This window comes from Amyelois transitella, chromosome 11 (genome assembly GCF_032362555.1).
Source record: "Amyelois transitella isolate CPQ chromosome 11, ilAmyTran1.1, whole genome shotgun sequence".
In the NCBI taxonomy this organism is placed as follows: domain Eukaryota; kingdom Metazoa; phylum Arthropoda; class Insecta; order Lepidoptera; family Pyralidae; genus Amyelois; species Amyelois transitella.
Genome location: NC_083514.1, coordinates 231,894 through 256,728, shown reverse-complemented (window position 1 = coordinate 256,728; position 24,835 = coordinate 231,894). Strand labels below are relative to the sequence as shown.

The 24,835-nt window shown below is 38.2% G+C and overlaps 1 protein-coding gene across 3 annotated transcripts in view; it reads right to left on the bottom strand.

The window, feature by feature from the left end:
- Window positions 1-24,835, bottom strand: part of LOC106133655 (E3 ubiquitin-protein ligase znrf2) — a 92,764-nt gene that overhangs the window by 33,658 nt on the left and 34,271 nt on the right. The gene's annotated exons all lie outside the window — the stretch shown is intronic.

The window sequence follows — 24,835 nt, the reverse complement described above, 5'->3', positions numbered from 1 at the left end:
GTTCGATACGATTTCTGCTATTATTCAGGTAACTTTCGTGTTTTATATCTTTAAAGTATAATCGTTGTGCCTTTTGGTTCCCGGCACAATTAGAAGACCATTCCATCGCTTTTCCGCGGATGTCGTAAAAGGCGATTAAGGGATAGGCTTATAAAAATGGGATTCTTCTTTTAGGCGACGGGCTAGCGACCTAACACTAATTGAATATCAATTCTATCACTAAGTCAAATAGCTGAGCGTGGCCTATCAGTCTTTTCAAGACTGGGGCTCTGTCTACTCCGCTAGGGATATAGACGTGATTATATGTATGTATGTAAAGTAAAACCGTGTGAAATCGGGGTCGTTAACAGTCCAAGTTTAATTATTCTGTCAAATAAACGTAGCTTATACCTACAGCTTAATAAATTATTTATCTGTAAAATTTGGTCAAATTGAGGTTAAACGTCCGTGTAACCTATCATTAAAAATTCTTATTATATGCATATTTCGATAAATCATCTAGAACGGACTCACAAACGTCACAAACGAAACATCAATACGTATTACCACTATTGCAAAATGAACGCGACAAAAAGTGTCGGAGGAACCGAGCAAGTGACGTCACGAACGGCGTCCGGACGCTCGAAGCGCCCGCCGGCGACTGACTGAGGCACAGGAGCGGCGAGCGCGGCGGCGGGAACGGTGGGAATGGGAATCGTGGGAAAACGGGAAAGCCAGACGTATCGACTTTCATACGAGTGGCAACTTTCATAATTTATACATGGGATAACAACGGCGAAGTTTGTGATTGAAGGCGATCAGGGGAAAGGCCCGTTTGTCATACACTTATAGGTTGCATACCTATTTAATCTACAATATCACGTCTATATCCCTCGCGAGGTAGACAGAGCCAACAATCTTGAAAATACTGGTAGACCACGCTCAGCTATTTGACTTAATGATTGAATTGAGATTTAAATAGTTACAGGTTTCAAGCCCATCGCCTAAAAGAAGAATCTCAAGTTCAGTTCAGTTTTTCTATTGGTGCCTGGAACCACACGGCACATAAAATCTTTTGTGCAAAGAAATAAAAGAATAAAAGACGAATTCAACAGTCAGTGAAACAATGTGAATAAGCTAGCAAATTTAAAAGACCAACACCACTTACAATATTAGTTAAATAGTCACGGATTCAAAATTCCCATCCACCTTTATCCCTAGGGAATGTATTTAATACAAAGGTATCCGGACCACGTTGCCTTCCCATTCATCTATACCCCGGATGATCATCCACCACGATTAGGCCCTTCGCACTGAACTAATGTGCTGCAAAAGCGGCCGTAACTGACAGCGATAAGGGTTGCTTCACAACAAGTTATTTATCACTAGCTGTGCCCGCAACTTCGTCCGCGTGGAATAGTTATTTTGGGCATCATTGAAGTCCTCAATGATGAATAATTTTCCCCGTATTTTTCACATTTTCCATTATTTCTTTGCTTCTTATTAGTTGCAGCGTGATGTTATACAGCCTCAAGCCTTTCTCGATAAATGGTCTATTCAACGCAAAAAGAATTTTTCAATTCGAACTAGTAGTTCCTGAGATTAGCGCGTTCAAACAAACAAACTCTTCAACTTTATAATATTAGTATACCTAGATATTTAAAAACAAAAATTGCACGCATTTAACACAAGAACCCCCCTCCTCCTGGCTTGAGTCCCGGTTGCATCCTCACCACTCTGGAGAGGAGCCCGGGGTAAGCCCTTGACACACGTTTTTACTCCCGTCTGACCTCCGTAACCTTCGCAGGGGAACCTAACCTGTATTGGATCATATGGTTGCACATCCAGTTGCCTGAATGTGCAGGTTTCTCCCCAGGTTTCCCCTCACCGTAAGAGCAACGTTTAGTATTCAAACTAATGAACATAACTTGATGTTATTCGAGCGAAATCACCGACATGTTTACTAGAAAGAATCTTGAATGAAGTAAGCAAATTAATAAACATGTTATCTTATTCCACAAATAAGTTATATTCTACGTAATATCTACAAATAAAAAATAAGATCTCTTTTGCTTAACTTGAATAGACAGCCTGATGAGGTCAAAGACGGGGTGCACTGTCCAATAGAGCTATGATTGAACTTGATTCGGAAAATGAGCGCCTTACACTTTACAATTTGAACGCGACGCCTATGTGTCAAATTGCTATTTCATAATTGTGAGGCGCTTAATCTGAAAAATTCACATGGCTTTCTTATTATACGTCATATCATCTGATGGAAATTCAAAAAAATATATTCAGTGGTTTCAAATCTATTGAGTTATATAACTTACAAAATTAGAAGAACATAAACTAAAAAACCTGGTGAAAATTATTACTTTCATTGAAAATTGATAATAACATGTTATGGAGATATTTTAGACCCACATATATTATGCGTTGCTAAGAAAGATTCGAATTACCAATTAACATTTACCATCATTCAAATTAAATTTAATTATTATGTATATCCGTACCTTTCATGAAGAGAGTTATGAATCCGGATAAAGCGAAATAAGTATGGAAGGATTGTGGTAAGTAAAATAAGAAAATATATAGTCTCTGCCTACCCTTTCGGAAAATTAATAAAATATTTGTTATTCTAATATAATGTCGGAGTGGATTTAATCGTGCAATTAATTCGCGAGTTTGAACTTTTGAAGAAAAAAGTTCTGTTATTTTTAAAAAAATCCTATTTACCTCTCCTTAAAAATTGCAAAACCATTATCTTTGACCACTTTATCCAAGTTTCATGTTGTGTACCCCGTAGTCCACTAACTCACTACTTGAGAGGTATTTGCGTTTCCGCGGATTTATGACGAAAGTTTCCCAGCTCGGGGAAAAATACACCGATTAAGGAAAGGAATGCTTTTACGAATCTAGGTCTGTCGTGATGTATGTACGTATGGGAATATTTATTTAAAATAACTTTTGCATTTATCTACTTCTGACAGCTGGACCAGTTCACAATGATTTGTTTATTAAAAAAATAAAATATAAAGGTACATACATACATACATATGGTCACGTCTATATCCCTTGCGGGGTAGATAGAGCCAACAGTCTTAAAAAGGCTGAACTATTTGGCTTAATGATAGAATTGAGATTCAAATTGGATAGGTTGCTAGCCCATCGCCTAGAAAAGAATCCCAAGTTTGTAAGCCTATCCCTTAGTCGCCTTTTACGATATCCATGGGAAAGAGATGGAGTGGTCCTATTCTTTTTTGTATTGGTGCCGGGAACCACACGGCATCGGCATATAAAGGTATTATACAATATACCGTGGTTAGAAATGAAATGAGGTACCTATGTCCACAGAAATCGGAATAATATAAGACAATAGAAATGCCTTATTGAACTTAATACTATAGGAATACATATTAAGATATGTCCATGGCACGCAGGTATACAAAATATTATTATTTCTATGATCTATAGTATCTCCTTCACTTCGATCGGAATTTTTCCAAATTATCTTATAATTCACAAAAACAATTATCAGGCAGGTATGGGGTTGTTTAACTGCTTGTAATACTTAATATTTGACATTCCTAACTATTACTACATACAAATGTTGAAATTATTTGTGGCGTTCTCAACAAAGGGTTATTAAAGTTTAAATCGGCTGCCCACTCTTTTCAGAATTAATGAGAAGGCTGATGTTGACATTTCAAATTTTACCATAATCATTTTCAATTTCAGAGGACATTCTTCATGTCACATCTAAATATTACAAACCTTTATTTTTCTTAGTCCACAGAAATTAGAATAATATACATATGCCTTACGAATACTAAGCACTTCTATTGTCTTATATTTTCGAATTCTATTTCTAAGTCCCTAAGAAGTGGATGAACACTTTCATAATTTATGTTTCCTTTCGATTTCTGTTAAATTGAGTTAATATTTATAACAAAAATGCGACTTTAGTACACGGGCCTCTCAATAAAATAAATATCCTGATAAACTCTTAAACATAACACCCCACAATTTTAAATGTCAACACTAACCGTGTGCCGTGCCGTGTGGTTCCCGGCACCAATAGAAAAAAGAATAGGACTAATCCATTTCTTCCCCACGGATGTCGTAAAAGGCGACTAAGGGTTCATAAACTTGGGATTCTTCTTTTAGGCGATGTGCTAGCAACCTGTCACTATTTGAATCTCACTTCAATCAAAAAGCCACACAGCCGAGCGTGGCCTTTCGGTCTTTTCAAGATTGTTGGCTCTGTCTACCCCTTAAGGGATAAAGACCTGATGATATGTATGTATGTCAACACTATCAAAATGCAACGGTACTCGAACCCGCGACCCCAATACCCAGTTTATCGATCAAATCATTCCAGCTCGAAACGTGACGCTGTCGGGCCTGCCAATCTGACGGGGCGAGAGCTTAAAAGCAAATATGTTTGAAAAGCTGATAGCGACGACATTTTGAAATGAGTACGACGAAGTTGAACATTTTTCATACATACATACATATAATCACGTCTATGTCCCTTGCGGGGTGAAAGAGCCAACAGTCCTGAGCGGACTGATAGGCCACGTTCAGCTATTTGGCTTTAAAATAGAATTGAGATTCGAATAGTGACAGGTTGCTAGCCCATCGCCTAAAAAAAGAATCTCAAGTTTGTAAGCTTATACCTTAGTCGCCTTTTATCACATCATCACATCACATCCACGGGAAAGAGATGGAGTGGTCCTATTCTTTTTTGTATTGGTGCCGGAAACCACACGGCACACAGTTTTCAGTGTTGTATAATATGTTTGATGAAACGATCCTTATTCTAATAGCATAAGGTGGACCAAAGGTTAGGTACCAGACTTAAAGAAGTCCCACTGAAAGTAATCTCAGACCATTTTACCTTCCAATTTTCTATAAACAAGTGAAATACCAGGCGCTTACCTGTAATGAGAGAAAAAAATTGTTAATTTCAAGAACACATTCAAGTAGTTTAAAATAGCATTGACAGACAGAATAATCGAAAATTTTAATAACTGCATGTGACCACAGCGTAAGGTAATCGAAAGGGAATGGGATGTACTGATCAGGTCTTTTCCTTGCGGTGCATAGCCGAAAAGTTTTTGGCCAAGAGTCAAAAAGTCTATTGCACATTCGTAGATCTGGAAAAGGCCTATGACAGAGTTGAGAGGAATGAATTGTGGTCAGCACTTTCTATGCATGGGGTGAGCAGTCTCTTAATACGAGCACTGAAATCCTTATATGAGGATTCGAGTGCTTGTGTCAGGATAAACGGAGCGCACACTGAGTGGTTTAAGATTGAGAAAGGCGTTAGGCAAGGATGTGTTGCGTCACCGTGGCTGTTCAACCTATTTATGGATAGCTGTTTGACAGATTTGAAAGAGTCTAAAAGTGGATTAAGGATGAATGAGTTACTCGTCAAATGTCTGCTCTATGCCGACGATCAGGTTATACTGGCGTCATCAGCGGAGGAGTTACAGGAGATGGTAAACTGTATGCATGAAGCTTTAAAAGAGAAAGGAATGAAAGTGAACGTAAGTAAAACTAAAACACTGGTTTTTGAAATGGAGAAAGAAATGACAGCATGTAATATTTTGATTGGAGGAGAAAAAGTGGAGCAAGTGAAAGAGTTTGTATATCTAGGATCAAAGTTTACATCAGATGGCAAGTATGATAGTGATATTGAAAGGAGAGTGAACGCGGGGAACATGGTGAATGGAGCTTTGCATGCCTTTATGAGCAGTCAGAAACTATCCAAAAAGGCTCGACTGGCTGTGCACAGGGGCGTGTTGGTCCCGACATTAATGTATGGGAGTGAAAGTTGGGTATGGCAAAAGAAGCATGAAAGCAGAATAAATGCAGTGGAAATGAGAGCGTTAAGGAGTATGATGGGTGTGAAATTGAGTGACAGGATAAGGAACAGCGTGATAAGGGAATGTTGTGATGTGAAAGAAGATGTAGTTACAGGAATAGAAAAGGGTATGTTAAGATGGTTCGGTCATGTGGAGAGGATGAATGAAAGCAGGTTGACTAAGCAGATATACAAGGAGAGTGTGGAGGGAAAGGTCGGAGTGGGAAGACCTAGACGAACGTATCTTGATCAAATTAAGGACGTCCTGGTAAAGGGTCAGGTCAAAAGTACCCGAAACCGCCGAGCTTGTATGAAGAGAGTTATGAATGTGGACGAAGCGAAAGAAGTATGCAGAGATCGTGGCAAGTGGAAAGAGGTAGTCTCTGCCTACCCCTCCGGGAAAGAGGCGTGATTTTATGTATGTATGTATGTATGACCACAGCGTTAATTGGAAATCCACTGCCTCGATCACAGATTGTATAGTTACCTACAGATAACCATGACCTTAATACAAAACGAAACAGTTAATTTGTAAATTCACCGAGATTATTTGTAAATTGTAATGTAAATTGTCTGCAGAATGTATTATTGGGTGTTTTATATTAGTTTTGCATCTCCTTCAGTTATTCATATATAAATAATCAATAACAACTAATAAGGAGAGTGAACGCGGGGAACATGGTGAATGGAGGTTTGCATGCCTTTATGAGCAGTCAGAAACTATCCAAAAAGGCTCGACTGGCTGTGCATAGGGGCGTGTTGGTCCCGATGATTTTATGTATGTATCATACATACATATCATCACGTCTATATCACTTACGGGGTAGACAGAGCCAACAGTCTTGGAAAGACTGAAAGGCCACGTTCAGCTATTTAGCTTAATGATAGAATTGAGATTCAAATAGTGACAGGGTGCTAGCCTGTCGCCTAAAAAAGAATACCAAGTTTGTAAGCCTATCCCTTAGTCGCCTTTAACGACATCCATGGGAAAGAGATAGAGTGGTCCTATTCTTTTTTTTTTATATGTGCCGGGAACCACACGGCACGGTATGTATGTATGTACAACTAAATGGATCATGAAATATATTTAAACAGACAAAGACGCGAGAACACCCAATCAAATGACACTTAACTTTGGCAAAATGCAACATACAACTACTTCACCCGGCGTTGCTTGCTGGCAGAGCACCAAATGTGAGCGGCCCCAGACCAGGGGTCGACGGCTCGGCGAGGTTGTCTGTTACATCATTACAAGACACACAGACACATATTTAGAGAGAGTTAATGAGTAATTATTAGATGTGAATATTGGCTCTGCTTGCCAATTAATGCAATGATAATCATAATATGTCATAAATAATGTAGTGTTTGCCGTGTGGTTCCCGGCACTTTATTAGAATATAGGACTGAGAATAGGACAACTTCATCTCTTCAACGTGGATGTCGTAAAAGGCGACTAAGTGATAGGCTTATAAACTTGGGATTCCCAGCTCTTACAGGCGATTGGATAGCAGCTTGTCACTATTTGAATCTCAATTCCATTACTAAGCCATGCAGCTGAACGTGGCCTTTCAGTCTTTTCAAGACTGTTGGCTCTGTCTACCCCGTCATGGATATAGACGTGATGATATATATATATATACGTATGTAAATGTAATGTGATGCTACTATATTCCTTACGATCGTATGTGCTTTTGTTGAAAATTGTGTCGAACAAGAAACATGGCTCTATTTGACATTACTATAAGTAACTTTATTTTTAAAACATGCTACCCAAGTTATATATACATATATAACGATTAATGATATGTTCATTGTGGTCAAAACCAGGAAAATTTGGATGATGACCAAAAATCTACATCAGCCGCAGAGGTAATTAAACTAATGAACATATTAAGTTATCAGTCGCGACGATCAGCATTTTTCATTTGTACACTAATGATATTATAGAATTAGGAATAATACATACATATCCACATATACATACATACATATGCTCACGTCTATATCCCTTGCGGGGTAGACAGAGCCAGACAGTCTTGAAAAGACTGAATTGCCACGTTCAGCTATTTGGCTTAATGATAGAAGTGAGGTTCAGGTCGCTAGCCCATCGCCTAAAACAGAATCCCAAGTTTGTAAGCCTATCCCTTAGTCGCCCTTTACGACATCTATGGGAAAGAGATGGAGTGGTCCTATTCCTTTTTTGTATTGGTGCCGGGAACCACATGGCATACATACCTACATATAATTTCGTCTATACTCCTGGCGGGGCAGATAGAGCCAACAGTCGCTGCTAACAGGCCACGTTAATAGGAAAACTGGCGTTATGGTTTGTATGTAAATACAAACATTTGGTCACGTCTATATCCCTTGGGGGGTAGACAGAGCCAACAGTCTTGAAAAGACTGAATGGCCACGTTCGGCTATTTGGCTTAATGATACAATTGAGATTCAAATGGTATGATACAATTGAGATTCAAATAGTGACAGGTTGCTAGCCCATCGCCCAAAAAAGAATCCCAAGTTTGTAAGCCTATCCCTTAGTCGTCCCTTTTACGATATCCATGGGAAAGAGATGGTCCTATTCTTTTTTGTATTGGTGCCGGGAACCACACGGCACGGTTTGTATGTGTCTATTTTAATTACATAGTAACAATGTCGACAGATAACGCTGCAGGGTGTCAGCCATTGTCCCCGGGACAGACACAGCTTTGACCCGTAACTACTGATAAATGTGGCTCTAATTAATTTTTATTACTTAATGCACTGATAATAATGGACTTATTATAAACATAACAGAAATTTATTGATTTTGTTACTTATGCATCTTGTACTTTAATCCTATGATTTGGCGATTCATTCGATTCAGATGGCCTCTGTGGCGCAGCGGTAATACGCTTGTCTATGACACCGGAGGTCCCAGGCTCGATCTCAATCTATGTAAATTGTCCCGTATACATTTATATTTATTTATTTATATAATGAGATGAAAGGCCAATGCGATCAGGAATCAGGATCTCCTCGGCTGTTCAGCTATTTGGCATAATGATAGAATTGAGATTCAAATAGTGACAGGTTGTTAGCCCATCGGCTAAAAAAAGCATCCCACGTTTGTAAGCCTACCCCTTAAAATGCCATATGTGTCTACCAGTTGTAACCTTATATGTAACTAGCTGTGCCCGCGACTTCGTCCGCGTGGAATACTTATATTGGGCATCATTGAAGCCCTTTTTTCACATTTTCATAGTTGCAGCGTGATGTTATATAGCCTAAAGCCTTCCTCGATAAATGGTCTATTCGACGCAAAATGAATTTTTCAATTCGAACCAGTAGTTCCTGAGATTAGCGCGTTCAAACAAACAAACAGATTCTTCAGCTTTATAATATTAGTATAGATAAAATTTATCCTCTCATTGACAATACGAAACGATTTTCAGACATAAACAATCCACACCTGCCGCTGATAGTTCCCACTACCTCCCTCTAATTATTCAGGAGGAAACTCGAGATTCCCCACTCTTTGTACTTACCGGAAGTCGTTCCCTAGACTCCCCCCACTAGACGGAGCGACGACCTTGCCAACCCAACCGGATGTACTGTACAGACTAGACAAATAATCGACAATTTTTAATATAATTTAAATTTTGCCTTAAATTTGATATTTAGATCTAGCTGTTATTGCAGGAAAAATGAAGTTAGACAATGAAATAAAATTTGAGAATCAACTAACAATATGATGCACACTTATATAATACATCAGATCTAACCTGAAAAAAAGCAATTCTAGAACATGCGAAAAGTTGTCTTCTTTAAAAGATTAAGACATAAAATGGAATATATAACAGTAGTTTTGCAACGTTTACATACAACCATATGATCACGTCTTTATCCCTTACGGGGATGACAGAGCCAACAGTCTTGAAAAGACTGATAGACCACGTTCAGGTGTTCGGCTTAACGATAGAATTGAGATTCAACTAGTGACAGGTTGCTAGCACATCGCCTAAAAAAGAATCCCAAGTTTATAATCCTATCCCTTAGTCGTCTTTTACGACATCCATGGGAACGAGATGGAGTGGGGTCCTATTCTTTATTTTTATTGGTGCCGGGAACCACACGGCACGTTTACAATTTTCCAATTTAACCACGGTGTGTAAAAGCACCTTTACGAGAGCGCAACAATGCTAGCTATACCGCCGCGCCCGGCGCCGCTTGCGATCGATACGTCTCGCCGCTGCCGGGTTAAGCCCTGAATTACGACCCTGTCTACCTCGCTGTACGGCTTCCGGGTAGCTGTTGAGATGGTCGGTTAAATTAAAGTTTTACTTCTAAATTATAAAGTTTTAGTGGCTAACTCGTAATTAATTCAAAACGATGCTCAGTATTAAAGGGTGGTTTGTTAAAAAGTATTTATACTTAATAACATGTAAAATATCAAACAGATGAACGTGCGGCTTTTCAGTCTTTTCAAGACTAGCAGCTCTGTCTACTCCGTACATTCGTATTCTTTGTCTTTATAGCTAATTACAAACTAAAAAACTAAGGATGTAACACCAGATTGCTGGATGAGTAAAACTTACAATCTAATATTTTAAAGCCGCAAAGTTTCTAACTTTGATAACAAAGGCTTATCTTGACACGATCATGAAAATTCTTTCAAGGTTAAAATCTACGGGTGATACAGGCTATGTACGTACCACAGGCGATGCCGTGGCCCACAACTAGTATAAAACAAATTAAACTACAGCAATGAATATCATTCATCTTTACAAATGATACATACATACATACATATGGTCACGTCTATATCCCTTGCGGGGAAGACAGAGCCAACAGTCTTGAAAAGACTGAATGGCCACGTTCAGCTATTCGGCTTAACGATAGAATTGAGATTCAACTAGTGACAGGTTGCTAGCACATCGCCTAAAAAAGAATCCCAAGTTTGTAAGCCTATCCCTTAGTCGCCTTTTACGACATCCATGGGAAAGAGATGGAGTGGTCCTATTCTTTTTTGTATTGGTGCCGGAAGCCACACGGTACCATTACAAATGATAACTTGATTTAACCAGATACAATTGCATTTACAAGATTGCATAAGACTTTAATAGCAGGGAAATAAAAGCCATCCTTAGCCACCCTTTTAACTTTCATTTTAACTGACTAATTGAGCCATGATTCAGCCGGGAGGCGCGGCAGTGCATTGTTTGCGATGCACCGCGGATGACGCATTATCATGCACACACTGTCTTATGCCACGCCTATCTTAATGATGGTATGTACATGTTTATATAGTTATTTTAATATACGATCGATGTTCAAGATAAAAAAAAAGTCCAGGCACTGACCCGGGCATCAAGACAAAAAGGCATCGAAAAGAACTGGATTATTTTTTAATCCGATGTCTGCCTGATAATTATACGGGACAAATTGCACTGATTGAGTTAGCCTCGAAGTAAGTTCGAAACTTGTGTTACGAGATACCTACTAACTCAACGATACTATATTTTATAATAAATACTTATATAGATAAACATCCAAGACCCAGGCCAATCGGAGAAAGTTCGTTTCTCATCATGCCCTGACCAGGATTCGAACCCGGGACCTCTGGTGACACAGACAAGCGCGCTACCGCTGCAATATAAATGCGTAAATTACATTTGAATTTAGTTCCCTACGCAAACTGTTCAGAGAATTTTAGTTTTCTGTCATTGTAGTTAATAAATGTGAGAGAGACCCGTCACATACTTGTAACCTTTATTATAATGTCGTCCTTAGATCATTATCATGAAACGAGCTCGTATTGTCTGGCTGCACAGTGCCGCATGCGCAGACATAGATGTACATAGATCTCGCGAGTGTTCATATTGAATTCGTTTGGTAGATCAGACCGGAATCTTTCTGAAAATCACGCGCCAGAGTCGTGCCGCAACGGACCACTTTTCTAAACTGTTATATTCGATATCTTTTATAAACATTATTAAAATAATTATAAAATTCAATTATTCTATTGAGCTATAACCGTTAACTCTACCTGCTAAGTATTTCGAAATAAAGGACTAAATCCTATATACACACCCTCATATCACGTCCTTACCCCTTACAGGGTAGGCAGATCCAGTAGTTATAAGACTCGAAGACCATGCTTAGCATGTAATGAAATTGAGATGCAAAAATAGTGACAGTTGATAGCCCATCTTACAAAAGCAATCCGAACAGAATGTTCGGATTGCTTTTGTAAGTTTTAAAATTCTTGAACCAGATACATACATACATACATACATATGATCACGTCTATATCCCTTGCGGGGTAGACAGAGCCAACAGTCTTGAAAAGACTGAATGGCCACGTTCAGCTATTTGGCTTAATGATAGAACCGAGATTCAAATAGTGACAGGTTGCTAGCCCATCGCCTAAAAGAGGAATCCTAAGTTTATAAGCCTATCCCTTAGTCGCCTTTTACGACATCCATGGGAAAGAGATGGAGTGGTCCTATTCTTTTTTGTAATAGTGCCGGGAACCACACGGCACTTGAACCAGATACAATTTGCTTTTATACTAACACAGGTTGTCTAGTCTACAAAACAATGCTAATTGCGCGTTCAATATCGTGACGCCCCTCCATTGATCTGGTATGAACCAGGCCCACGCGGCTGCACTAGGAAGTGTCAGTTTTTCGTCGTCACACCTCGATAACCTCCGTTCTTGCTGCAGTCACGTTAAAAAAAAACAAGTTCAAGAACAACATATAAATAGATTGCTAATTAAAAAGACTTTAAATTAATTAAGGGACTTTGTTAAGATTAACGTAAGACTGAGACGGCCCGCGCTGACGAGGATTATTTAATTTAAAAATGAGCAGGATATTTTTTAACAATGTTTATATTTTTTATAATAATAAGTAAATTGGTAATTTTCATACTAATAAGTAATGGGTAGCCATTAAAAATTCCTTCATTCTTTTTTAATACTTTCAAGTTTATAAGCCTATCCCTTAGTCGCCGTTTACGACGTTCGTTAGAAGATATTGGGTTATTCTATTCTAAAGTGCCAGCAACCACACGGCTGTAGTGCCGTGTGGTTTCAGGCAACTTGGGATGTCTCTTATAGGCGATGGGCTAGCAACCTGTCACTATTTGAATACCAATTCCATCATAAAGCCATACAGCTGAAATTGGCCTTTCCGTCTTTTCAAGACTGTTGCCTCCGTCTACCCCGCTAGGGATATAGATGTAATTATATTGTCCATTATAATTGTAATAATATTGTCCATTATATGTATTGAAATTGATGATAAGGTTTGCCAAAGAATTTTACGGTCGGCCGCTTGTCCAAAACTCGCCTTAGGAAAAGGTACCAGTTTTTCACACATTGCAGCTATATTGTGATTCAAATGGAAGTCGTTAATGAGTGTGGATGTGTAAAATGTATTGTTCAAATAAGGTACGGTTTGACACATGTTTGTCAATCACCAGAGGTTTAGTTGGCCGAATTCAGATTGTAATGTATATGCGAGTTTTAGGACCGTCTCCATTGTATTTCTTGTGAAGTTGTCTTTACGAATGCCAAGTTTCATCATATTATAATAAATAAATAATAGTATCGTTGAGTTACTATCTCGTGACACAAGTCTCGAATTTACTTCGAGGCTAACTCATATATACATACATACATAAAATCACGCCTCTTTCCCGGAGACGTAGGCAGAGACTACATCTTTCCACTTGCCACGATCTCTGCATACTTCCTTCGCTTCATCCACATTCATAACTCTCTTCATGCAAGCTCATTCATACATAATTACATTATAACAACCTGCTAATAGATAAATGTAAATTCTTCAATACTAGGTTCACATATTAGATTTTAAATCTTTAGTATCTACCTATATTAAATAATATTAAGATACTAAGTACATATTATAGGCGTAAGTTAGTTTTACATAGTATGACTAATTTACATACAAAAGTTTACAATATCCGAAACGGTTAATATGAAGCTCTGTTATATATAGTTAAAGCCTGCAGTGTAGTTTGTTCCGCCGCTTCTTCTACACATGCGCTTCGGAAGCGGTAGTAGTTATAATTAGATTTAAGTGATGTGACGTCAATAAGTGATACCAACTTGTATCCAATTTTGAAAATAAATCTATTCAATTCTATTCTTGTTGTACTCATATTATGATTATAAAAATTTGAAGTGCCGTGTGGTTCCCGGCACCAATAAAAAAAAAGAATCGGTTTCCATGGATGTCGTAAAAGGGGACTAAGGGGTAGGCTTATAAACTTGGGATTCTTCTTTTAGGCGATGGGCTAGCAACCCGTCACTATTTGAATCTCAATTCTATCATTAAGCTAAAACTAAAGCTAAAGCTTTTCAAGACTGTTGGCTTTGTCTACCCCGTAAGGGATAAAGACGTGATTCTATGAATGTATGTAAAAATTTGAATTAGAAACAAATATATCCATTAAACTGCCACTGTCCGACACAAATGACGATTCCAATTAACACAAACATTAATTGCGTCTCTGTCCACAGCCGTCTGATCGCACACGCAATCCCGTTATAGATTATACCTGCGCGCAACAGCCAAATTATCGGTTTAATTACGAGTAGCTATGATTAATTACACATGCAGTTAAGGTATGTTTGTTGGAAAGTTATTCTGGATAATCTAATTTATGTATCTATTTTTATTTTTTCATTCGCTTGTCGTATGGTTCCTGGCACCATAAGAAAAAAGAATAGGACCACTCCATTTCTTTCCCATGGATGTCGTAAAAGGCGACTAAGGGATAGGCTTACAAACTTGGGATTCTTTTTTAGGCGATGGGCTAGCAACCTGTCACTATTTGAATCTCAATTCTATCATTAAGCCAAAAAGCTGAACGTGGCCATTCAGTCGGAGTATTGACAACAAAAAAAAAAACAAAGAAATGTCCAACATTTCAGTTTCCGAGATCTACAATAAAAATAAACGCACGCAGAGTTTAATTTTGTGCAATTCCTCTACAAGAATGCAATCATTAATGAAACACATTGAAGCGTGTGGACGACCCGGCCGATTTTAATTGTACCGCGAGGTTCACGCTTCGATTCCCGGTTCAATCGCATCAATTGTTTCACGTTACATTTGGGAAATGTCCACAGTTGAATGAACGATTCATCCGAGCGGTGGTTTAATATGAGGTTGATTTATTTTTACATCGAAAACTTTGATTGAAGACTAGCCGTGCCCGCGACTTCGTCCGCGTGGAATAGTTATTTTGGGCATCATTGATGCCCAAAATAACTATTCCACGTCCACGTCCACATTGCCCTCAAGGATGAATAATTTTCCCCGTATTTTTCACATTTTCCATTATTTCTTCGCACCTAATACTTGTAGCGTGCGCCGGGAACCACACGGCACACAATATATCATTATACCTACCAATATTTTTATCGACTGAAAATATGAGTTTCGTCGTTTAATTTATCATTTGATAGTCACAAAGGGTTATTCAGAAGGCAGCGTCAATAGAATCAGTTTATGTTAATTCGCAACCACAAAGGGACTCAGTCAGTACAAAGTTAGTAATTACAGAACGCCTAGACAAACGGACTAGGTTATCTGTAGGAATACGGTTAAATAAGGGTGTCGCGACATTAACCCAAATATTCTTTAACAAACACAAACGTAAATTTAATATCGGTTAAAGGTTAAAATAATATTCATTACCAACATAAGTTCAAAAGAAAAATTATATATAAGCCTAGCGACCCGCCCCGGCATCGTTCGGGTAGCGTTTATAGCTATTAACCTCCCTCGGAAAACCTTTTTTCCAACATTCCAAACAGGAACAAAAACCGTCCACAACTTTCCGTGACTAGCGCATACATACAGACAGAGAAAATTATACTTTATAATTAAACTAATAGTGATATATATGCATTTCGAAATCCTTTTTTTTTATTTTCATCCTATTATTTCCCTCCACTCGACTCCAACGCATACGTAAAAAGAACGAAACTAGTAATAAAATAAGCCGCGGGTAATAAATGGAAACATACATACATACAATCACTTCTATGACCCTTGCGGGGTAAACAGAGCCAACAGTCTTGAAAATCCTGACAGGCCGCGTTCAACTGCTCGGCTGAATGATAGAATTGAGATTCAGATATAGTGACAGATTGCTAGCCCGTCGCCTAAAAAAAAGAATCTTAAGTTTATAAGCATATACTTTAGTCGCCTTTTACGAAATCCATGGGAAAGACATGGAGTGGTCCTATCCTTTTTTCTACATACATACATACATATGGTCACGTCTATCTCCCTTGCGGGGTAGACAGAGCCAACAGTCTTGAAAAGACTTAATGGCCACGTTCAGCTATTATATATGTATAATATAATATACATATATAATAATAAAAATTATACCTTAGTGGCGCAGTGGGCACCTCTCAACTTACATACATACATAAAATCACGCCTCTTTCCCGATAAAAAACTATAACTTACACCCATTAAAAATAATCTCTTTCACAACTCACCGCTGCGAGAAATAAAATTATTGAACTTTAAATTTCAGTTTGCAACTCCGAAACATTTCTCCAGCGTGTATTCAGATAAGGTCAGAGGTCAAGCCGCAGTGTGACAAAACTACCTGAACGCGAAATGTAAATAAACACGCCCCTCCACTACGTATTCCATTAGACTTTCGGTGCTGGTAATAGAGAGACTTTCGGAAAAGAGAGAATTTCAGAAGACTTTCTGTGCATTTTCCTTGATTACCAATCAAGGAAAATGGACCCAGTGGATGAGTATATTCACTCATTGCATTCAAATTCGAAATTTTTATTCATTATTATAGGATACTTCATATCGCTTAAATCGCAAATCTTTCGGTTTCACAACATTGGTTGACGTCAAATAAATTAAAACAAAGTTAACTGCCGGTTCCAAGGCGTCAGTGCAGAAGAAGTGGTAACAAACTGCACTGCAGCATTTTCTTCATTTCATTGCATATCATTGCAGTGGGTTCTGTTCTGAGGATATAAAAAAAACTATTTAAAGTTTCAATTTACCAATTTAACGCGAAATCTAACCTATGCAATGAATATTTAAAAAAAAATTGCACAGCTCAGCCTTAGGCCATTCAGTCTGCCGGCTCTGTCTACCCCGTATGGGATAAAGACGTGATATATAAGTGTAATCATTTCGTCTGCGACATCCTCGCATCAAGACGAACCGATCCGATTACGAGCGGCCGCCTTGACCCGTTTCGATGCAGTTTTAGTTTAAACAATGCGGTTATTTTTGTAATCTAACCGATTGCGGCTACGTCGCCGGATAATGGTTACAATGACATTACTATACTACCGACGAAGGCTTTACCGTTCACAATAAAACAAGTACATCATTTTGTAGGCAATGGGCTTTTGTTTAACCAGAGAGTGCAATGCATGCAAAGCTGAAAATAAATAAATATAAATATGCCGTGTGGTTCCCGGCACCAATACAAAAAAGAATAGGACCACTTCATCTCTTTCCCATGGATGTCGTAAAAGGCGACTAAGGGATAGGCTTACAAACTTGGGATTCTTTTTTAGGCGGTGGGTTAGCGACCTGTCACTATTTGAATCTCAATTCCATCAAGAAGCCATCCAGTTGATTCAAGCTAATGGGTCTTTTCGATAGTATTGGACTCTTTCTACCCCGTGAAAGATAACGAAGTTGTACGAATGTTGTTTTACAACAGAATTCAATCAACTTCTGTGTGTATGCTGCAGTGTAGTTTGTTCCGCCGCTTCTTCTACACACGCGCTTCGGAAGCGGTAGTAGTTATAAATAGATTTAAGTGATGTGACGTCAATAAGTGATACCTTGTATTCAATTTTGAAAATTTAATCTATTCTATTCTTTATCAACCGTTTGTTCACTAGAATCCTGGCTAATTGCGACAAAAAACTCGTCAATGACCCTGACGACGAGCGGAAAAACATGTCTGACTTGCCTTTACGACCAACCGCCCCGTTAGCACTTTCTTGAGTGTTTAACCCGTCTTTACCTGTTTCGATTTGGTAATGTCACACCCACGATTCAAGAACGGTTGGCAGAAGTGTTAATTAAATGTTGCGGTCAGACGATTAAACTGTCCGAATAAAAAGCGTGTCGCAAACCTTCTAACCCTACCGTGTAATATACCTATGATTTATATGAGCTGTGCCCGCAACTTAGTCCGCGTGGAATAGTTATTTTGGGCCTCATTGAAGCCCTCAAGGATAAATAATTTGCCCCGTTTTTTTTCACATATTCCATTATTTCTTTGTTCCTTACAGTTGCAGCGTGATGTTATATAGCCTAAAGCCTTCCTCGATAAATGATCTATTCAACGCAAAAATTATTTTTCAATTCAAACTAGTAGTTCCTGAGATTAGCGCGTTCAAACAACCAAACTCTTCAGCTTTATAAAATACTAGCGACCCGCCCCGGCTTCGCACGGGTGCAAAATTATAAATGTTATAATACATAAAAACCTTCCTCTTGAATCGCTCTACCTGTTACAAAAAACCGCATCAAAATTCGTTGCGTAATTTTAAAGATTTAAGCAAACAGACTAAAATAGCTACTTTGTTTTATACTATGTAGTGAAGTATAGATAAATAGATCTTATTAATGCTCTTACGGTGACGGAAACCATCGTGAGGAATCCTACACATCCAGACAACTGGATGACTGCGAAGGTTACGGAGGTCAGCCGGAAGTCAATTAGTGTAAGAAACAGCCTGTTTTACCCATACCGTACGTTATATAATTCAAAAAAGAATAGGACCACTCGCATCTCTTTCCCATGGATTTTGTAAAAGGCGACTAAGGAATAGGCTTACAAACTTGGGATTCTTTTTTAGGCGATGGGCTAGCAACCTGTCAATATTTGAATCTCAATTCTAACATTAAGCCAAAAAGCTCAACGTGGCCATTCAGTCTTTTCAAGTTGTTGGCTCTGTCTACCCCGCAAGGGATATAGACGTGACCATATGTATGTATGTATGTATCTCTCACAATGACGAGCACTGTGTTGCATCCGTTGCATAACCTGCCATATAATTACAGGTGACATCAGAATCATTACGGATAACTGTGTTTAATGTAATCGTCGTGTTTAACACACACTTGCCCACGCGCATCCTCACGATGGCGGCTTTGCAGGTTATATTATATTTATGCAATACAGCTGAACGTGGCCTTTCATTATTTTAAGACTGTCGGCTCTGTCTACGTCGCAAGGAATATAGACGTGATTTTGTGTGTGTGTGCGTGTGTGTGTTATATTTCTACTTCACGCCTATATTGTCCATCAGTTCATGCAGTATACAATGATTTTATGCAAGTATAATTTCCTTGATAGTGACGTAACCATGTTCCAATGTTGGATATGTTTTGGAAGATTTTTTCCATTTAGGGAAACCAAGCTCATGGCTAAAATATTATCAATAATTTGTTATCTTCAAACACGATTGCAGTAAAAATTATACACGGACATTTCATACATTTCGCCACAGTTTGCAAAATGCATCACAAATGCACTGGCCAAGGTGAGCGGCTGCGCGGGCGCACGTCAGCAGTCATCGAACCTGCGCCCATTTATATCGGAGTCTCGTCGCGTTCGCCACTGCACTGTCATGGCCGCAAAATTTCTTTGTCTATTGCTTTACATTTTTCTCTACACACACAGACATATAGGATTTCTTAATCCCTGACGGGGTAGACAGATTCAAAAATGCAGTTATCACGCACTATTACCATTTCTCTGTGAATATATTTATATTTGTAAAGTTGACGTTGTTGAAGAAAATGCTGCAGTTCAGTTTGTTACCGCTTCTTCTGCTCTGACGCCTTGGAAGCGGCAGTAAACTTAGTTTTAAGTAATTTATTTGTAATGAGTTAAGTAATGATTTGACAATTATTAAGCGATATGAAGTATCTTATAATAATTAATTAAAATTTTGAATTCGAATTTTGAATTTGAATTTGAATTCGAAAATCAAATAACAGTGGCTACCCAACCCACCTATACTACAGCCGAGTTGCTAGACATATTATATAGTACTAGTACTATATAGTACTCAAACCTGTTACCGAGACTGAACTGCGCAGAAACCTATTCCGCACAGATAGGCGAGTAAATACGCAATAGACACTGATATGTAGCTACGTCACAGATTATGTTTACGTGGATACATTTATCTTTTTGTGGACCATAGATCGAGACAGCTGGTGGACTTACATGTACAGGGCAAATTGTAAATTGCTATTCGTGAAGGAATTTGCACAGAATGTTTTGACTAAAATTGGAAAAAAATTACTACTCTCTCAACCAAATTGGTTGGTCCATATATATATATATATATGTTTTAACGATGAAACAAGATGGATCTCCGTAAAAATTGATGGTAAAAGCGAGGAAATTGGAGGAAAAATTTACTTCCTTTCCATAGTAAGACCAATCAATTTGTATGGGAGAGTAAAATAGTTTTTTCATGATTTAGTTGGAACCGAAATCCAGTCAATTTCATCAAACAGAGACGTTATGACAATTTCCTTGACGATTAAAAATTCATCCTAGCAAACATAACTCGTCCATATAACTTACGGGGTAGACAGGAAAGAAAAATATTAAAGTTGTACTTAATATGTTATAGAAAATATTTTACAACATATTACAACGTTTCAGCACAAATTGAGATTGACTTGACAATTAAGGGTTTTATATATCTGTGACTTCGCCACGAGGCAAGCCGTATCTTTACAGAACCAACAGTCTCTAAGAAACTGAATGACCACGCCTAGCTGAATGGCCCAATGATCTGGTAGACTTTATTAATTATTATTTCAAGATATTAGCAAAGATCTTTAAAAAAAATAATAATTATACAAAATGGGTGTAGTAGTATCATAGATATGATCACTTACCGTCCAAAAACGAGCCTGTTATCACGACGTCAAAACAACAATCGTAATGGCGGAATTAACATAGATTGTGATATGTTATCACCGAACCTAATTCATGCTGTTGACATTACAGTCTTTGTACCGAGGGGCAGTCACCCCCAATCATGTTATTGTCAGTAAGGGCAGTGTCAGAGTTTTTGGATATAACATAAAACGGTTGAAGGGCGTGAAGATTATTCCTTTTAAAATGCGCTAGTCCCGGTTGCATCTTGACCTCTCCCGGGGTGAGCCACGGTACTCAAATGGGCATTTCAGGTTTTACAAAGCGACTCCCGTCTGACCTCGCGATCTTTGCAGGGAACGCATCCAACTCCAAATCCAACTGTCCAATTAAATGTTAGTTCCCAATTAGTTATAACCCATTTTTCTTTCACATAAATATTTAAATGACTTCTTGACTTATAATTTAAGAAAGCAATCACGAAAATATTACAAAGAGCGTGGGCATAGTAAGATTTATAAACACAAGGAAATGAAGTCACGTGTAAGAGACTTAGATAGCTTTTTTGTTTACTTATAATATTTGTGCCGTGTGGTTCCCGGCACCAGTGCAAAAAAGAATAGGACCAGTCCATCTCTTTCCTATGGATGTCGTAAAAGGCGACTAAGGGATAGGCTTACAAACTTAGTATTCTTTTATTAGGCGATGGGCTATCAACCTGTTACTATTTGAATCTTAATTCTATCATAAAGCCAAATAGCTGAGCGTGGCCTATCAGTCTTTTCAAGACTATTGGCTCTGTCTACCCCACAAGGGATATAGACGTGACCATATGTATGCATGTATAATATTTGGGGCTCGGCCTTCGGCCTTCACCCTGACCGTAACGCAGGGCTTCGGGCGCGGTCGACACACGTGTCTCATGTTTCCTTCAATGGTATAAACAGATTATACAGAAGAACTTAACCCCAAAATATACAAGTACGCCACGAACTTGGACGTCGCGAACGCATTTATTTTTTACAAAATTGTGAATAACTCATTAACGAATGAATCGATTTTGTTGCACCACGAATTAAAAAAATTTGTTTACAGATCCTATCCATACCTTTCAAATTTCATATCAGCCATAAGTCCGGTTAATCTTGTTAAAAATGTACATTTTCCGGAATCAGCAAATTGGATGCCGACGCGCAAGGCCGGCGTTACGAGCTCAGTCAGTGCGCAGTTTTAATTAACCTTAAGTTAATGCCATAAGCTGGAGTTTACGCGTCAAACGATGGCAATGTTTTAATTGTAATAATAATTCATACATATGGTCACGTCTATATCCCTTGTGGGGTAGACAGAGCCAGCAGTCTTGAAAAGACAGATAGGCCATGCTCAGCTATTTGGCTTAATGATAGAATTGACATTAAAATAGAGACAGGTTGCTAGCCCATCGCCTAAAAAAAGAATCCCAAGTTTGTAAGCCTACCCCTTAGTCGCCTTTTACGACATCCATAGGAAAGAGATGGAGTGGTCCTATTCTTTTTTATGTACTAGTGCCGGGAACCACACGGCACCAATGTAATAATAAAATATCATATGTGGTAAACCTGCAAAAACAGGAATCTATTTTTTTGCCATTTGTTTTACAAACCAGATTTTGCCGAACTGGAGGATTGGCAGCAGATTAAATTACATACCTGAAACAAAAAATTATAAATCATTAATACAATTATTCACTACAGTAAATAATTTGATGAAAACCATTACAGCTGAACGTGGCCTTATCAGTCTTTTCAAGTCGTTTTGCCTCTGTCTGTAAGGGATTGGATACATATTGAAGAAAAATGTTATGAAAACCTGTCATTTAGTATGAATAAGTAAGGATGGGATTTCATGTATGAAGTTGAATATAAGAACCTGATTTTAATTCGAGAATCGTGTTTATGTTTATGTTTAATCGGGACTAACGATAGGAAGATGATGATGATCAAGTTAAAGACATACGTTGTAAATAAACCTAAAGAAATTCTAAAGAAATTACTACTTTTTCATCGGTCTTGTATTAAAAGGCAGTAGACGTGGCATAACCACACGCGAGAGGAAATTCCACTCGCTGTTAATTAAAATAACAACCTCTTTGTCCGCACCGGGTTAAATTAAACCAGGGTATTTTGGTCCCATTGCAAAACGTGTCTTTGTTCGATGCAGTGAGTGAGTCAGTTCAGATGCAGTCAGAATCTGCTAAAATGATAGTATGTATTCCATTTAACATTAAAATCCGATCTGACCAAAAATATAAGTTTTAGTACAAATCACACAGATTGATCTAATCCCAATGTTATTTCAAGATCTGCGTAAATCTATACTAATATTATAAAGCTGAAGAGTTTGTTTTGTTTGTTTGTTTGTTTAAACGCGCTAATCTCAGAAACTACTGAACCGATTTAAATAATTCTTTCACTGTTAGATAGTCTATTTATCGAGGAAGGCTATAGGCTACATTTTATCCCGGATTTCCTACGGGAAACATCAACAATAACGGTGAAAGTTGAATGAGTCGGCCATCTGCGAGCTTTCCACGCGAACGCTGCGCAAACCAACAAAGATATAGTAAAACAATGTACTAAAGATGTGAAGTACTCATTTTTTGCCACAAAAAAGTCCGCGAGAGCATATATCTATCTCTTAAGGTTTACTTACAATAACCACTTTTATGTTCATTTTTTAAGATTTTTTTTTCATTATAAACATAAGTTATTTTGAAACCAATTTTCTTTAATTCAGTATTAATCCTTATCCAAATAAATATGTTTATTACTTTCGGCTTTTCATGTAGACTAAAATTGCCATTTACAGTATATAAATCAGACGAATAGGTTTTGAGATATAGTCGTTATAAGCAATTTGCAGCGAAACATTTAATACGGCGAACCAGCGTTCTTTCTAATACGCGTGACCGCCTGACCCCCGCCCCCGCCCCCCGCCCCCTCACCCCGCATCTTTCGATTGCCCTTATTACTATTTTAAAGTAAAGTATCCACTACTGGCCTGTAAGATCCCACTACTGGGCAAAGGCCTCTCATCTCACTATACGGTCTCCGTTCCGTCGCGGGTAATGATGTGGGCCAAGTCGTCGCCAAGTCGCATAACAATTAGCAGCTATAATTGATAAAGCCGAGGAGGATGTTCGCAAAAATAAATATGATGCCCAAAATAACTATTCCACGCGGACGAAGTCGCGGGCACAGCTAGTCAACGATACAAATATACAAAATAAATGAACATCCATGGTTCAAAGCAATAAGAAAAATTTAGTTTTTCATCATAACCTTAATAAAGATAGTATATTTATGTACGTATGTATAGTATATTTATATAAGTATAAGCATGTATGTTAAGTTAAATATATATGTTAAACGATAACAACAACAACGAAACACGCCATACCGCTCCAATATTCATATCTCCTCTCACGGGTCTACTGGAAGAGATTCCTATTGAAATAAGTAGCATCTTTGTACTACAATTACTGTATTAATTATGGTCCTGTATATAATTTTGTGTACATAAATAAATAAGATAGGGGATAGAACATTCTGAATCCTAGATTTATCTGATAGCTTTACAGCTTCACATCACTCTTATAGATTCAAGTAAAATATGGCATTTATATTGTTTATGGAGACAAAGTAATTCTGTTTTCATGAATTATGAACCAGACAAGGCGTCAACAGACACATGACATGTGTATGCAGATCGCGATAAGTGGCGATTCTGTCGTATAAATGCACCCAGATGAAGGCAAACATACAAACAGACACAAAGTCATCAATGTCACCTTTAGCCCCCGCAGCAGAGCACGCGCGACGCCGCATTTATCGCGCGAAAAACTATCGCTGTCCCGTTTCACGACATAAAAAAAAAGCGAAACAACGATAGTTTTTGGTGTCGCGCGAATGAATAACAACATAAGTCTGAAGAGTTTGCACACCAACTTTGACCTCGGAAATCGATAAAAAGACCAGATAGACAAGAATTTTCCACCTTAGTCGAGGA